Raw genomic sequence first — 15,835 nt, forward strand, 5'->3', positions numbered from 1 at the left:
AACAGCAGTGCATGTTTGCTTCACAAACAGAGCAGCCACATAGATCACCAGGAGCCGAAAAGGTTAAAGTGCATGCAGAATGTTAAGGATCTCCAGCAAAAGGTGGAAGGGTACGCCCTTACCCTTCCCTTCCACCTCCGTAATTCACACTCACTGACCCGCTTCAGGAAGGGACTCAAAACCTGGCTCTTCAACAGACACCGCAGCATAGCGGCTTTATTTTTTTATTACTAAGCGCCTGGATACGCTCTCGGGTGAGAAGCAGCGCTTTAGAAATACAGCTTGATTGACTGATAAGCCTCCTTCAGAGGTCCTGAAAGGGGTGGGGCCCCATAGAAGGACTACAGAATTGCATGCAACAAGATCATTGCACTAGATGTACCCCAGTGTGAACTTTCACATGATGCACTGCAATTGAAGCATGATTTTGAGGAATGCAAAAAATGAGTTCTAGGATGGGCTACCCTAAGGACCTCTTTTGTACTATTGCAATAACTCTTTCTTTTATGACACTCAAGCACAGCTACATCAGTACAAAAAACTGGGACTGGAAATTCCCTGCAATAAGCAGTAGAAATGTGTTTTCCATCGCTCTTGTGTGAGATCTTCACATACTCTATTTATTTCCTTTGAAGTCTAGTATTTACCTATAGCCCTGTATTTACTTTAAGGCGGGTATTGTACAGAAATGAAAAGATAAAAATGCCAGTGGGTGCCAGACTCATATCCGCCATATGAACCTACAAGAGGGCTATTAATATTCTTTCAACTTATAGACTTGAACAATTGATCGACCGACTACTGGGGTTCGGTACTCACAGTATATTAGTCATTTAATCAATGAGCCTCCACCACCCAAACACTTTAGAGGACAAGCCATATGTTTGTGAAATCAAAATAAGTATTTTATGCAACGGAAATGTACAAATTGGCCTAGGAGTTAAATCGCGAAAAATGGATAATCAAGTTCTCAAATTTCCCAGTTCCATGAATGAAATCATCCAGTCCAGGTTTTTACTGTTGCAAGTTGGGATTTGTAGTATTGTTTAACCCCTTATACAACTAGGACCACAAATCCCACAATTCAAAGAAAATGCCAGAACTGGATGAGCTACACCTGCGTGGAACGGGGAAACTTGATCTCTGTAGGGTAACAAAGCAACCAAATAGATCCAGGTCATGTGGGTCAGTTTCAGCCAGTCCTGATTTTCTAGCTAGCAGCTACAGGGATGATGGCACCTGTAGGCTCGTAGCAAAAAGAGGAAAGCAAATCTGCAAATCCAAGAAGTGTTGTTGGCTATAAAGACTGAACAAAAGCTGAAGATGGGACACAGGGCTGGGCCTATTTCCAGGGATGATAGCATCAACAACAGAGCTCATGCCAGGTTAAAAGTCATTCTTAGTCTTTGGTGGATTGCCACAACTTTAGGAGTAGGACAGTGATTTACCTGGCAAATATTTTACAATGAATATCTTGAGGACTTAATAAATTACTTGCGGAAATATTGCTATTAGCAGTCTGCACACCATGCACACCCCTCACTCAGAAATAAACACAGACGCAAAGGTTGTTAGTATGGAAACATTGAACTGGGATCACCTACTGTTTTAGCCACATGAGCTCAAAACTAAAGCTCACAATTATGCCACAATCTAATCACAGGTTCACGTTAGCATCACATGTTCAGCCACCTCAAAAAGATGTTCAATAATCATAGATGCGTTTCACCTTGTTTGGACTCCTTTATTGTGAAGACTGCATCTCGACTTAAGTGTAAAGGAGCTTGAGGGAGCTACAGAGCCCTCATATTTCACAGGTCCATGCTTGAGTAGCTCATCCGGTCCAGGTTTTTTTCTTTGCATTCTGTGGCTTGCAGTCCTTATTTTAGAGTGGATCAACTGGACTTAAAATTGCACACACAAAAATCCTGGACTTGGTGATGTCATCTCACATGGACTGGAGAAACTTGAGAGCCTTGTAGACCTTCAAATGTTGGCTAAAAAGTCTAGACTCCCTGATTTTTTTAACACGTGGCATAGGCTATTTGGGAGCTATGCTCCAACACGATTAACTCAGTTTGTTTGGCTGAATTATCTGCTTATATCTTATGGCAAAAGAGCCTTTAAGTGTCCCGGTGTGAGGTGACATGTTTGATCTTACACAAAACAAATACACGAAACTAGCAAATCGAATTGATTTAGGGAGAATAAATGGCTACTCCCCCCTCCAACGTTAGCTATGCCAGGCTCTGCTCTAAGGAGGCTTGATTTTCTAATCGATCGGAAGAATTAAGAAGGGGCAGGAGGTTGAGCAAAATAACTTGATAATGATTCCACTCCATTGAATAAATAAATGTCGGAGAAGCTGTAATGGCTGCTCGATTGGCAGCTGAATCAGGCTCTCCGTTAGCTCCGCCAATCCAGGTATTGATTTTGAAGCCGGGGGGCTGTGCGGGTCAGGCAGCGACGATATCGGGTTAATTACAGCAACACTGGCGGACATTGATAGGCCCAGCCGCGCGAGCTGAGTGATCAGCAGGTTATTGGCCCGGCACATTAAACAGCATAAAGAGACGGCCCTCGTGCAAACAAGTCAGACATGACAATCGATACAGTACCGTGGCAGAACAGCAGCCGCCAATGAGCGATATCGGAACTGCCTGTCAGTGGCCCGTCTGGAGAGGCAGCGCGGGATGGAAAGCAGGACGCATGGCCTGCTGGGAAATTAGAGACTTTGGAACCAGTCGAGCCTGCCTCCAAAATCCTGCCTTCTGTCTGCTGCAAAGCGGCGCCAGGTCATGTGTGACGCTTTCAGTCAATGTTTGGCTTTAGCCCCAGTTTCTCACCGTGTTCTGGGACTTGTAGTTAGTTTCACGTTTAATATTGCTAGTTTTGAGGGTGAGGCAATCTCGCTTGGCATAGGGCCACTTAGCATTGAATCGTTCTCATTGCACCTCGTAATATTTCTCAACTCGCGGGGAGAGGCTCCTTTTAAATGAAAACATGGTGTGCGTTGACAAATCTCGGAGTGTTAATTAAAAAAAAAAACATGTGGGCTAGAGACTGTCAGTGACTGCATATCAGGGAAATCTGATTAATCTCAAATTCCTCACTTAACAGCATTGTAGGCATTACTGCCAAGTGTCCCTAAGGAAATTGTGATGCCCTCAGACAGTCCTGTGTTTTTTTTATCCAACAGCATGTTGCACTCAGGGATTTGTATTATTACTTTTAGCCTTGTACGGATAGGCTCAAAAATACCATTGCGCTACGCTTTGTTGGCCTGAAATTGATAAAGATGTCCCACATAACATCGACCTAGTAGTTATGTTTGTTATACTAGGAAATCGTCTTCTCTCCAAGTATCTTTTTTTCATCATCAGCATTGGCCTGGCAGGTTTCCCAGGTCCATGTGTGATGTGCTGCTCCAGCCCAGGTTTTTTCTTTGGATTCTAGGACTTGTAGTCTTATTCCATTACAAACCAGGACTACAAGTCCAAGAATCCAAACGAAAAAATCCTGGACTGGACCAATACATAACGCATGGACCTGGGAAACGTGGCAGCTATGGACCACATAGCTTATCTGAGGTATCATGAGGATAGCTGAAGAGACGTGGGGCTGGGTCATGTCACATACAACCTTTTCAGATAATCATGGCTTTCTTTTATCCAATGGTATGTTGCATGCAGTGCCGTTCAAGCCAACACATATAATAAGAACAGTGAAACTACAAGTTCCAGTATGCAAAGTGATGTTGGCTAAAAAGCAAGGGCTGGCTGAAAATGTCCCACATTGCATGGGGCTACTTAGAGGATGTGCCCTTATCTGCCCAAATTCGGAGTGTTTAAAACCTGTCAACATGCCAATATTGAGAGCTCTGAAAAGGCAAAACACAATGTTTATATTGAAATATAATGTACTATTTTGAAGAACTATTAATGTAGTATTTTTGTAGAGAGCTGTTGGTAGGAGAAACAAAAGTGTATGATGTAAAGTAATATATATGCAATGTATTCTAGTTAAACTCAGTAGTTGTGCACTCCATTCCTATGATTCCACATTGCCCTTTATGACCGACATTTTATTTAATGAATGATAAAAACAAGGTAAAACCAAAGCTCATGTTTCTAAAGAAGGAATTCTCTTACTGGAATCGGTGTTGTCAGAACGCACAGCTATGTTTGCTACCAAAGCCGTCATCTTAGCTGAATCCCATTATCACAAGATGCCTCTACCGCAGCAGGAACACAGGGGCTCAGTTTTGAGCATTTTATCTTTATAATTTCCTCCCATTCTAATGATCTCAGATAACTCAATGTTGCAGGGCCCACGTGGTCCATAAATACCACTAAGCCCAATCTCCATGCAGGCAGGACTGTTCTTACTGTCCATCTCCACATCATCTATGCAGAATGTAACTTTTACTCTGGATTCTCTTTCTATTGTTCCAGGCTTTCTCCTTACCCCTTTCTCCTCCAGAGACCTTTATGTTTCTGATAAGGCTAGTCTCCCTTGCCTCCAACTCCTCTGTAACAGACTTCCTGCTGCCATGTATGGTCTCCTGCAACCCCTCACTCATAGGATGGCTTCACTTTCTTTTCTAGGGTTTTTTCTACTCCTTTTTTGAGGTTTCCGCTGCCTCTTGGAACCAAACGTGTCCTCAAAACCTCTTTATGACTCTCTGCAAGAAAACGATACGAAGCAGTGCAAGTCTATAATCTATATCTCCTGTTAGGAGTCAAATTTTGCTGCTAACCAGATCATTCTTTCCTTCCACTTTCCTTTTTCCTCCTGAACCATATATATATGAAATCAACTCCTTGCAGTTGGCCCGAAACGCGTAGCTGTTTCCTCTGTGAGCAATAAATTTCATCTTGCTGTACCTGGCTGGTCCGTCTCCTTTGTTGCTGGCGTGCTGTTGCTGCGCATAGCTTAGCTGCGCATAGCATAGCTATGCGCAGCAACAGCACGCCAGCAACAAAGGAGACGGACCAGCCAGGTACAGCAAGATGAAATTTATTGCTCACAGAGGAAACAGCTACGCGTTTCGGGCCAACTCGCCCTTGTATATATTTTTTTTTATTACAAACGTGCATAGCCAGGGATTTAAGTGGGGTGAAAAAACTGGGGGGTCTCTCAAAGGGTCGTGGCCAGTGTAATTAAGGGCGTGGCTTAAAAACACAAGCTAAAAATCTGTGCTTAGCATATTGTGCCGCCTGACTTGTATTTAAAAAAAAATATATTGTATTTTACTGTTTCTGTCATTGCATCCAGATATATGATACAACAAGTAACCTCAATACCTACAAGAAGTCAGGATTATTGGCTTTGTCAATGGTTGTTAGTTGCATAAGATAAATAGGCAGCAACTATGGCTTGAATATAATATTGAAAAAAGCTTCCACTTGACGCCCTGGTGACACCATGGCAATGTTGCTGCTCCTGAGTTTTAAAAAGAGAAGGGAAATCCAGAGAGGAAATGACTCTTGTTAAAAGATTTGCCCTCCCCTACAACGCTCACCTGGCATGACGAAATGCCGTAACTTCTCCACTAGTGAGAAGTGAGCAGTGTGAGCAGCGCCCATCTATATGCCTGCTGTCACTGCAGTCAGAAAAAAACGGACCACCTGTGCCAGGGCACAAAACAGAGCCAATAGAGACCCGTTTCGAGCCCCTCTTTAAAAAACTGCTAGTGCTCAGCACCGGTGAGACCCGGCCCACTTAAAGCCCTGTGCATAGCACAGATTTTAACTTTTGTTTCCACTTTTGCCTCCATTCCAGATTAAAATGTATGAATATTGCCACAGCTGTGGAAAATATTGTAAGAACTCTCTGTCAGAGTTGTAGATCTATTATAAAAATAACCATTGTCCCTCTGCAAAGAGAGAGGACATTGCTTGTCTCCCACTTAAAGTAGATGGATACTACTTTCGTCACCTGGGAATTTGGGTGACGGGAGTCCCGGGAAGAGATGTGGGTTTAAATATTGCACTACTGATTAGCCAAATGAAGTCCGAATTGGAGCACTGGTCCACACTGCCGGTGAATATCATGTAACACATCACACTTTTCAAAAAGAGAAGGGGCATGATTGGGCACAGGAACACATTATCTGCAAGGCGCGTGCCGCCGGGATGATGGGAGGTCAGATGGATAGAGCGCACCCAGGCTGCAATGAAAAAGAAAAAAAAGTGCATGCAGGTTCCTACTTACTATTCTTTTTCGGTACCTGCTACATAAATAGATAGTCACTGCCGAAATTATTCTAAATTAAATATAACAGGTTAAAAGTAAATAGAGTCCATCCTGCTTTAAAGCAGAATTCATTGCCTTTCGTTTTTATTATCTCTCGTGATCTGGATTTTGAAAGGGTAAAGCAAATCTAGATTTGGAAGAATGAAAAGAAGCATCCAAGCTAAGGCCCCCAGAACGTCAAATTGCGTTAGCTTGAACCCTGCACTGGCTGAAGGTGCCACGCTAGGACCTGGGCACTCGGCTACTCTGGAAATATTGGTTACCGACGCCAGCCCTCTCCAGCATGCACGAGAGGCCCTCCTGTCGTGAGAGTGCCCCATCCTGAATGGTCAATGGCACACTCAGCTAACGCTCTCTGCAAATTATTTAACTGTAGAGCTTCAAAAGGAGGCTGAGGCGGCCGTGTTCTCCTTTGCATGGCAATTGATAGTCGTTTTGTTTGTAAACGCATTAAGACAAACTGTCCTGTGTTAAAAAAAAAAAAAGACCGCTTCTCGTTTTGTTCAGATTAGAGCGTTGTTCCCGTTTTGCTTCAGCAGTCCTTTTACTAGGCGAAATTTAGATTCATGTTGAATGAGTGCAAACACAAAAGTAGAAATAATGTGGGTTACTGTGCGCTGGTGTATCCATTCCCTAGTATGTACTGCCATCTCGTGGACAAGATTATTTTGCGACCATCATTGTAGAAAAAAAAAAGCTCTTCCAATTTACTCGGAGCAAATGAGAGCCGCTGGGACTGGGAGACTGGTAACGCTGCGGACCGCGTGCCGACATTCTAGGCACCCCGGGGTTCTTCGTGGAAAAATCATGTGTGTGCCTCAAAGTCTCAAAGGGACTGAGGGGATTTTGTGGTGTTGCTTTCATCGTTTCCACTAACAACTTCCCCTCCGCCGGAGAAGCCCCCCTACCAGTTATGGCGAGCCAGATCTCTTTAATGTTCACTTGAAAGCGTCCACGCGGCTGGCCTGAATCTTTGAGAATCGTGCCTTTCGACTAAAGTCAGTGGTATACCCGATTGGACTGTATTTTACCGTGAAGCTTCCGATCGAACTGTTTTTTATGGAACAAAGGCGTATACACTAACTAGAGGGTCTACCCGAACAGCCTTTGTAAAACAGAATTATGGAGTTGAGCTAGGCAGAGAAAAAACACCTACCGCAAGAAAGTTTTCAGCTGTTCTCCCGAGGCAGGAGAACAGTCTCTTTTCCCATCTATTAAGAGGAACAGCAAAAAGATGAGACGGTGATCACGGATTAGGTCTGGGACAATACTTCCTAAATGAATTGGCCACGAGGGAGGGAAGACTGGCATCAGGGAGTTCTAAATATAGCAACATCACAAAATAAAATGATGGACTGAGTGTTGAAACTTTTCAAACACTCGCCCGCCAGTCACAGATCTGGGTTTAAACCATTGTAGTGTTCTTATTTATGTCATCTTAGAATTCTAGGATGTCATGGGGGGAATGTTCAGAGAGAGTACACAGAGCAGGTGAAAACAGTTGGTCTCCTGTCAGCTCCTCTTGGTGGTTGTCTAAGCTGTCTTGTTCCCCAACAATAAATCCCCTCATCGGATCCACTTTGTCTGCCTAGTTACTACATGAATTTATCGACTAGGATGGGATAAGGACACTACAACCATCATTATTTTACTCGCCACATCACCCTAGTTTGGACCATCCATATGCAAATCAGTTTTAACCTTGTACCTCATGGGAACAGTCCAGCCCGAACTGCCAAGCCAGGTCCTCCCTGGACCGGAAACAAGTGTCCTGGGACCTGTTTCCGGGTATCATCCCTCATCAGCAAGGCTAGCTTGAATCCAGTGGCGCAGAGAGAAAGGGACCCACGTCTGGCCATAACCATAGTTTTAAAAATAGTCCTCTTTTGCATAGAAGGTATACCTTCATCGAATGGCCACAGACATCATTAAACATTTCCAAGGTCAGTGGCACCATACTGAATGTGCTGTAGTCTTTTCCTTCTTCTTCAGATTGTCTTTGATAGAGGGATCCACAAGATCCAAGACCAGATTGCAAAAACAGATTCATCATCATAATCTTCGGTGCCAGATTAAAAAAGACTCACCATTACTCCACCCCTGCTAATTTAGTATTCTGACTTCAGCCATAGCCAACTTGGATGCTAGTACTAACCAGTGCTTTAAATGGAAAAAAATAAGTGCAGGTACTCACCAAAAGGAGCAGTGGGTGGAGTTTAGGGCGGGGCTAAGGGGGAACAAGGGGCGGGGTTAGCTTTTTGACCGTGCCAAGGTTGTATGCACGAAATCTGCATGCATTTTATCAACCGTCCCTAAGGATTACATGCTGCTTCAGCCTGCCTTAAATCGAACCGGTGGCCTACAGCCCACTGAGCCATCTGTCCAGTACTGGTACTCTTGTAACATGCACACGTCACTTTTCTCTTGTAACATACTGTTTGCTACCTCTTACATTGTGTTTGCTTTAGATACTTGCGCAAGTGCCACCATTGCCTCATGTAATGTTTGTTCTTGTGCTGGAGTGTCTGCCATTTATTGCAGTACTATACCTCTACTTGTACCTTGTATGCTTTTGTAACCTGCACACACATCACTTTTTCCTCCTGTAATGTATCGTTTGCTACCTCTTGTATTTTGTTTGCTCACAATTGTCACTTTTGCCTCATGTAACTTAACGTTTGCTTTTGTAATTTGTTCACTTGTCATTTTCTCCTCACGTATCATTACTGTTCCTATTGTGAAGCGCTCTGACACCTTCGGGTAAAGTCCGCGCTATATAAAAATGCATAAAATAAATAAACCAGTCTCTCCTGGAACATTTGTAAACCGGAGTTAGGGCCAGAGCTGACAACGTCTGTACTGGGGAACCAGGTGCCAGTCTCCACATTTTTGATTGGTCTTAAGGTCTGTCCAAGGTCGATGAAATAGGAATCAGAAGAGTTTGGAAGTGGAAATGTGTCAAGAAAGCAATTCAGATGCGTGGCGACTGTAAAAGCATTCCCATACGTTCTTTTGTTATGTCCTGAATAGTGCCTCCCACTGCCACCCATTAGATTTTACAGCCCCCTCTTAGCGCCCACTGTGAAAGATCTTTGGATAAGCAAATGACTCTGCAGACACACCCCTGCTCTGATTTACAAAGCAGCTCACGCTGGGTCCTGGTGACGAGCTCCATTGATTGATTCCGTGCAGTGCTGCCGTAGTATAACTTGAGGGATAAAGGGAGCGCGCTGCCTCGGTTAAAGTCAGATCCCCATGAGTACCGGTATTCTCTTTCTTCTAGAAAAAAGTGCCGGTACTCAAGGGGAGAAAATGAAGAAGCGCCGGTACTCAGTACCGGTGAGTACCGGCCCATTTAAAGCACTGGTGCTAAACATTGTAATGGTGAGTCTAAGGCAGCAGTCTCCAATGAGTAGCTCAGGAGCTGCTGATGGCTTGCCTAAACCCTGACAGTAGCCTGTGGAAATGAAGCCTAGTCTATCATTCAGGGGATTTAGGCACACTGAAGAAGTTAACGCTACTCATCTCCAAACCATTGGATGGGCAGCCTGTCAAGCCCATAGTAGTAGGGTCCCACATTAACACACAATGTGAAGGTCTGCAAGGCCTTCAACATGATCATCTGTCTCCACTTTCAATGTAGCAAAACTGCTACAACATTGTTAATTTTTTGTGGCTACTCTATCAGTCACAATTGGAGTGTGAACACTGGGCTGGAAAAATAAGTGTGACATTAGTAGCCAGAGTGGAGTTGTGCAGGTAGGTAACACTAGAGAGATTGTAAGTGGTAAGCGGTTACTTTAATGGCAGGAAACACAGGTAACAGCGAACCAACTCTTGGCAGGCAATACCGCACCGCCGTTAACCCCCAACCGTCTCCCGACACCCCGTTCAAACCCCGCATTCCAAGTATGAGTGACCACGAGACCTCAAGGGCTCGTGGAAACGAGCTCTTCATAACACATCCCCTCCCATTCAATAACAAAACAGAAAATGAAAGGAGAAAGGAAGGAAAGGCCAGGAACAAGAGAAGAGGAAGAGCAAGAAAGCCAAGAAACGAAGAAAAACCAAAACAAAGGTGTGAGGAAAACCACATTGAAAGAATACAAAAAAATAAAAGATTATGAAATATAATCCTTTAGATACTTGGGTGGGTTACAAACTCTACCAACCCTAGAGGTTGTACCATTCTCGAAGTTCACATCAGTGGTGCTCCTTTCACTGCTACAACTAGGAAAAACAGATTCCCCTGACGCAAAAGGGACTTTTTGACTTTGTCCACATTGGACAAACTCCACATCATCCATGAACAAGTAGTCACCACAACTCTCTCTCTTTTCCTTTCTTGAACAAACACCACCTCTTTGGTACAATGCGACTCAACGCCGATTCCAGCGTTCGCCATTCTCAAGAATGACATAATAGTTAAAAGCACGTAGGACTTTGTAGGGTCCTTTAAATTTTTACCGACCCCTAGCAGTGCGCCCAGATTTGATCTTGACCCATTCACCTTCCACCGCACACGCCTTGGAGCGTGCACTCCTTAATTCCTCAGGATTAAGAGAGCATCTCTATATACCAACTCTTTCAACCAGAAAGGCACCATCTTGCTCCCAAGAGGCCTGCCTATCATAATCTTAAAAGGGGATTTGGAAGTAGCTTCCTATATGATTGTGAGATGGGCCCACACTAGGTCTTGCACAGCTTTTTTGACTTCCAAACCAGAAGATATTGCAATTTGCATGTCACCCTATACTGTTCTGTTGGCCCTCTCAACCATGCCATTGCCCTGGGGATTGTATAAAGTGGTGCGATGGTGAGTGATGCCATGCTTCTTGAGAAAAGTTTCCATATCCTGGGAAACTAACTGGGTACCATTGTCAGTGATAAAGAGTGAAGGGGTACCTTCCGCCTGAAAATTTAGTAAAGACTTACAATGGTGGAAATAGTAGACATTTCCTTCAAAACACTACAGAAAGCCACTTGGAAAACACGTCCACCAAAACCAGGGCAAATCTACAATCTTCATCCATGTCAGACATTAAGCAGAGGAAGTCTATGCAAACACTATGCCAGGGTTTGCCAGGATTGGAGATGTGACCCATGACCACTTTCTTGCCTACCTTGAGTCTCTTCTCAATTTCCTTGCAAACTTTGCTATTGACAACATATGAATATCCATTCCCGGCCACCAAAATTGAGCCTTAACACGGCGAGGAGTCAAACCCTGGCCAAGATGACCCACACGTGCCATTTGAATAATTTTACTTCTCACACCAAATGGAAGAACAAACCTGTCACCCCTCATGAGTATTTTCTTTCCACAAGCGGACAATTCATCCAACAGCATCAGGAATAAACCCAATCGACGCCAGTCAACCACGATACTCCAGTAACCCATCTGTATGTGCCCCCGCATCGCTACTGTACTGTACTTGTATTAAAATAAAAAAACTTTGAAATAAAAAAAACAGAAAAAAAAGAAAAGGTCGCACAGATGTAGACACAACTGTCTCTTCTTCTGCCAGAAGACACAAGACGTATTACTTCACCAAGAGTATCATCTTTAGACATTTCCGCATTCCAATCCTCCTGGGAAAATGCACCTGCTCCTTCACACACCACTTCCTCCACAGAGGTAACAGGATCATTAGGTTGGTTGTCCGCATGAGCACTATCTATAGAAAACCTAACTAAACAGTCAGCTTGTTTATTCTGCCAACCAGGAATGTACTCAAGAAAATAGCGATATTCTTGTAACCTGGTTGCTAACCTGGCTAAGCGTGCCGATCCTTTGCCTGCCCCTCCAGGATAACGTATAGTGAGGAGAGGTTTATGATCAGAATGTAATGAGAATTCAGCACCTCAGACAACAGTTTGAAAGTATTCCACTCTCCAAGCAGTAGCCAAGGCCTCCCTCTCAATTAGGCCTGGGCGGTGAACTTCGCTCCATTCGCAGAGTTCGCAGAGTTTTCTGCACTCCGCGGACCTCGCGGAGTGCAGAAAACTCCGCTTCACGATGTGCAGTGAAGTATTTCGCTGCTCTCGATCGCAAACGATAAGTTCGCGAGCACGAGCTACTGCTTGGGTAGAATTTCTACCCGAGCAGCAGTTCGCACTGCACTCTGCCACTCGTGCAACTTCAAAGAGTTTTTTTTGTAACTTTACAAAGTTCTGTGTAGCAAAACTCTGCGAACTGCACCCAGGCCTACTCTCAGTAACTGAGTAGTTCCTTTCCAACTTGGACAGTGTCCTGGAAGCAAAGGATACTGTCCTCGCCATTCCACAATGTTTTTCAGAGAGGAAACCTGTAGCACTTGCATCAACAGTTATTATTGACTTTAGTTTGACATCAAAAGGCGATAAAATGCCAGCATTGCACATCTCTTTCTTAATGTCATCAAAACATTTTTGTTGTTCATTTCCCCAGACAAATCTTTGACCTTTTCTCAAAAGATCTTTGAGTCTCTCAGTCTTGCCAGCAAAAGATTTGACAAACTTGGCGTAGTATTCAATGAGACCCCTAAAGGATCTTAGCTGATGGGTCTTTGGGCTTTTTCAGTGGCTCCAAGAAGGCTTAGTTGGGGTTTAACACCTTTGGATGACAGCGTGTGACCTAAATATTCAACACTTTCAGTGAGAAATTAACACTTATCCTTGCACAAAGTTATTCCAACATCGGCAATTCTCTATAGGGTCTGATTTAATATAAAATTGTGTTCTTGAACAGTTGCACCGAAGAAAAGGATGTCATCTTGGAAATACAAGACATTGGGTACCCCCTTAAAAATTTGAGACATCATACGTTGAAACACGCTGGCCACAGATGAGAGACCAAATGGCATGCGAGTAAACTGAAAAGTCCCCTCTAGAGTGATGAAAGCTGTGAGTGGTTTTGAGTCTGGGTGGAGCTTGATTTGGTGGTATGTTCTCTAACGGTCTAATTTGGAGAAAAAAATGTACCACCTTTTAGTAACATGACAAGTTCATTGATATTTGGCAGTGGGAAGGTGTCGGCCACAATATTCTGATTTAGGGACCTCAAGTCCACGCAATATGGCATGTGGTTGTCTGACATGCGTGTGATAACAACAGGTGAAACTCAATCAGAGGCCTCAACAGGTTCAATAATCCACTCCTTAAGCATATCTTCCAATAATTCTTTAACACCTTCTCTCACAATGACAGCAACCCTTCTGAGTTTGTGCTGTACAAGGTTAGCGTTTTTCTTTAAAACAATCTTGTGAACCAAACCTTTAAGGAGGCCAAGCTTCTCATTAAACAAGTGCTTAACGGAATTCAAAATATCATCAAGAGAATCATCTTCAACAACCATGACTTGCAACGGAGCCCTTGGGTCAATTTTAATGTGTAAGTCAAATTAATGAACCCAACCAGAATGGCAGGACCGTTTTCTGAGACAGACTTTCCCAGAAGCTGATCTCCCTCCAAACTCAATCTGAGATACCATGGACCCCAAGATGTCAATTGTTTCCCCTTGGTATCCAGAGGGTGTGGTAGCCTTGGTTCCAAAGCTGTACCTCCCCACAAGCGTGTCAATAAGGTTTTCGGGACAATAGTGTATTTGAAACCAGTGTCTACCATGAGAGACACTTCTTTGCCATTCACTTTAAACAAAGCTTTGGGTCTGTTGTGTCTGCGTGAATGATCCTCACCATCTCCAGGCACAGCCCCATCAACACATAAAAGCCTGTCAGGAGTTTCAACCAGTTGAGTATCATCTTCAGTGACACAAGCAACTTTGCCCCTTTGGGCCAACCTACACATCTTTGAGAAGTGACCAAAGCGACCACACCTCAAACATTCCTTATTCTGTGCAAAACAAAACTGAGAATCAGAACCATGATTGAGACTGCCATAACAATTGCAACACTTGTTGGAAACAGGGGGAGGACCTTCCCCTTTGAACAAAATGTTTACCTCGAGTGGTACTGGGTTGAGAGAATTTATTGACAGCACCCACCTCAGAAACATCCACTTTCTCCCCCGACCACGCCCTTGCCGCAGTCCCCCACATCCGAAGTGTGACCGCCGACGGCAGATCATTCTCCCACCTCGCCGCCAAGACATGGAACACCCTCCCCATCCGCCTACGGCACACCCAAGACCTATTGACCTTCGGAAGACTCCTCAAGACTTGGCTCTTCGAACAGTAGCAGCTTCCCCCCCCCCCACCATAGCGCCTTGAGACCCTCTTGGGTATGTAGAGTGCTTTAGAAATGCTATGATTGATTGATTGATTCTGTTCAGTCTTCTCTAGCTCCTTCATACACACATTAGATTATTCCAACACTTTGGCTTTACCTATAGCATCATTGAGACAAGGGTTTTTAGCAGCCCACAACCTTTCTTGGATTTTCTTATTGGCACATTGAACAATAAGTTGATCCCTAATAAGTTCCTCTGTCATAGCTCCAAACTTACACTTGGTGGCTAATTCACGCAGTCTAGACATAAATTCATCAATGCTCTCTTCTACCTTCTGATGTTGTGTGTAGAACTTGTATGTAGACATAACTACGTTTTCTTCCTTGGCATAATGTAATTCAAGTCTCCATCTAGCCTCTACATATACATCTTGAATAATTTCCCCTTTAGTACCAGTCGCTTGAGGGACATATCTAAAAACTCTCTGACCCTCCTTACCAACAGGTATTAGAGCCCTGGTTTAGGAGATGGCTATGTCAAATACTGGTCTAAGCTATAGTTGTGTTTGAAATGGGATTCAGCTTTCTCTGAATTTTCTTGTTGTTTAATTACTTACAACTAAAGTGTTTTTCACCACTTTGTATCCACTAAAATGTAATTCTACCTTTTGCATTGGACCACGAGATTTATACAAAAAGAAAATGTCTGTTCACTATTGCCATGCATTTGCATGAGAAGACAAACACAAAATCTTATAATCTTCTCAAGACTTTTCACACTATTAATTGTGAAGAGGTTCTATGCAAACTGAATATTTGAAAGACCATCAAAACACTATCTAAACATATGACTGTAGGAAAGTGAAGTATTATATGGTGATGTTGGTGAGGCTTCACTATGTCTTACTTTCAAATGAATGTCCTTGTATTCACAATAATAAATCATTAGTTCCGTCCTGGTAGTGTGGCAAAGAGCAGTCAGGCTTTATTAGAGAAACGTATTAAACATTTATGAGTACCAACATAGATGATAAGTAATTGACACTGCTCGAACGAAATCTGACACAAATTTATCAAAATAAAGCAGATTTTTATATTAATTTTGACACCAAAATGAATCCAATCTGATGAGTGTAATCAGAGTTGTGGATTTTAGAAGCAAAAAATAAGTCAGTGCATTTTACTATTGCAAAATGTTAACATTGCGGTCAGTGGGGAAAAGCACTAGTGACAATAAGTCTCGTGCAGGTCGAATTACGTGGAATCCATGGGGTGTAAAGTGTTGTGGATCCCAGGACAAAGCCACAATAGTCAGTTCAATTTTACTTGACCTGGGAGGCACGGTGCAAAGTTGTCCTTGCTGCTGAAACAGGAGCCACAGGAAAGCAGGATTTACCTCTTAGACTGTG

At 43.4% G+C, this 15,835-nt stretch overlaps 1 protein-coding gene across 1 annotated transcript in view; it reads right to left on the reverse strand.

The window, feature by feature from the left end:
* Positions 1 to 2,764, reverse strand: part of LOC144761817 (bifunctional protein GlmU-like) — a 352,378-nt gene extending 349,614 nt beyond the window's left edge. Inside the window, exon 1 of the mRNA XM_078647053.1 lies at positions 2,619 to 2,764. The gene's annotated coding sequence lies outside the window, so the exon portion shown is untranslated. The remainder of the gene's footprint in view (positions 1 to 2,618) is intronic.
* Between the last annotated feature and the right edge of the window lie 13,071 nt (positions 2,765 to 15,835).

This window comes from Lissotriton helveticus, chromosome 6 (genome assembly GCF_964261635.1).
Source record: "Lissotriton helveticus chromosome 6, aLisHel1.1, whole genome shotgun sequence".
NCBI classification, from domain to species: Eukaryota; Metazoa; Chordata; class Amphibia; order Caudata; family Salamandridae; genus Lissotriton; species Lissotriton helveticus.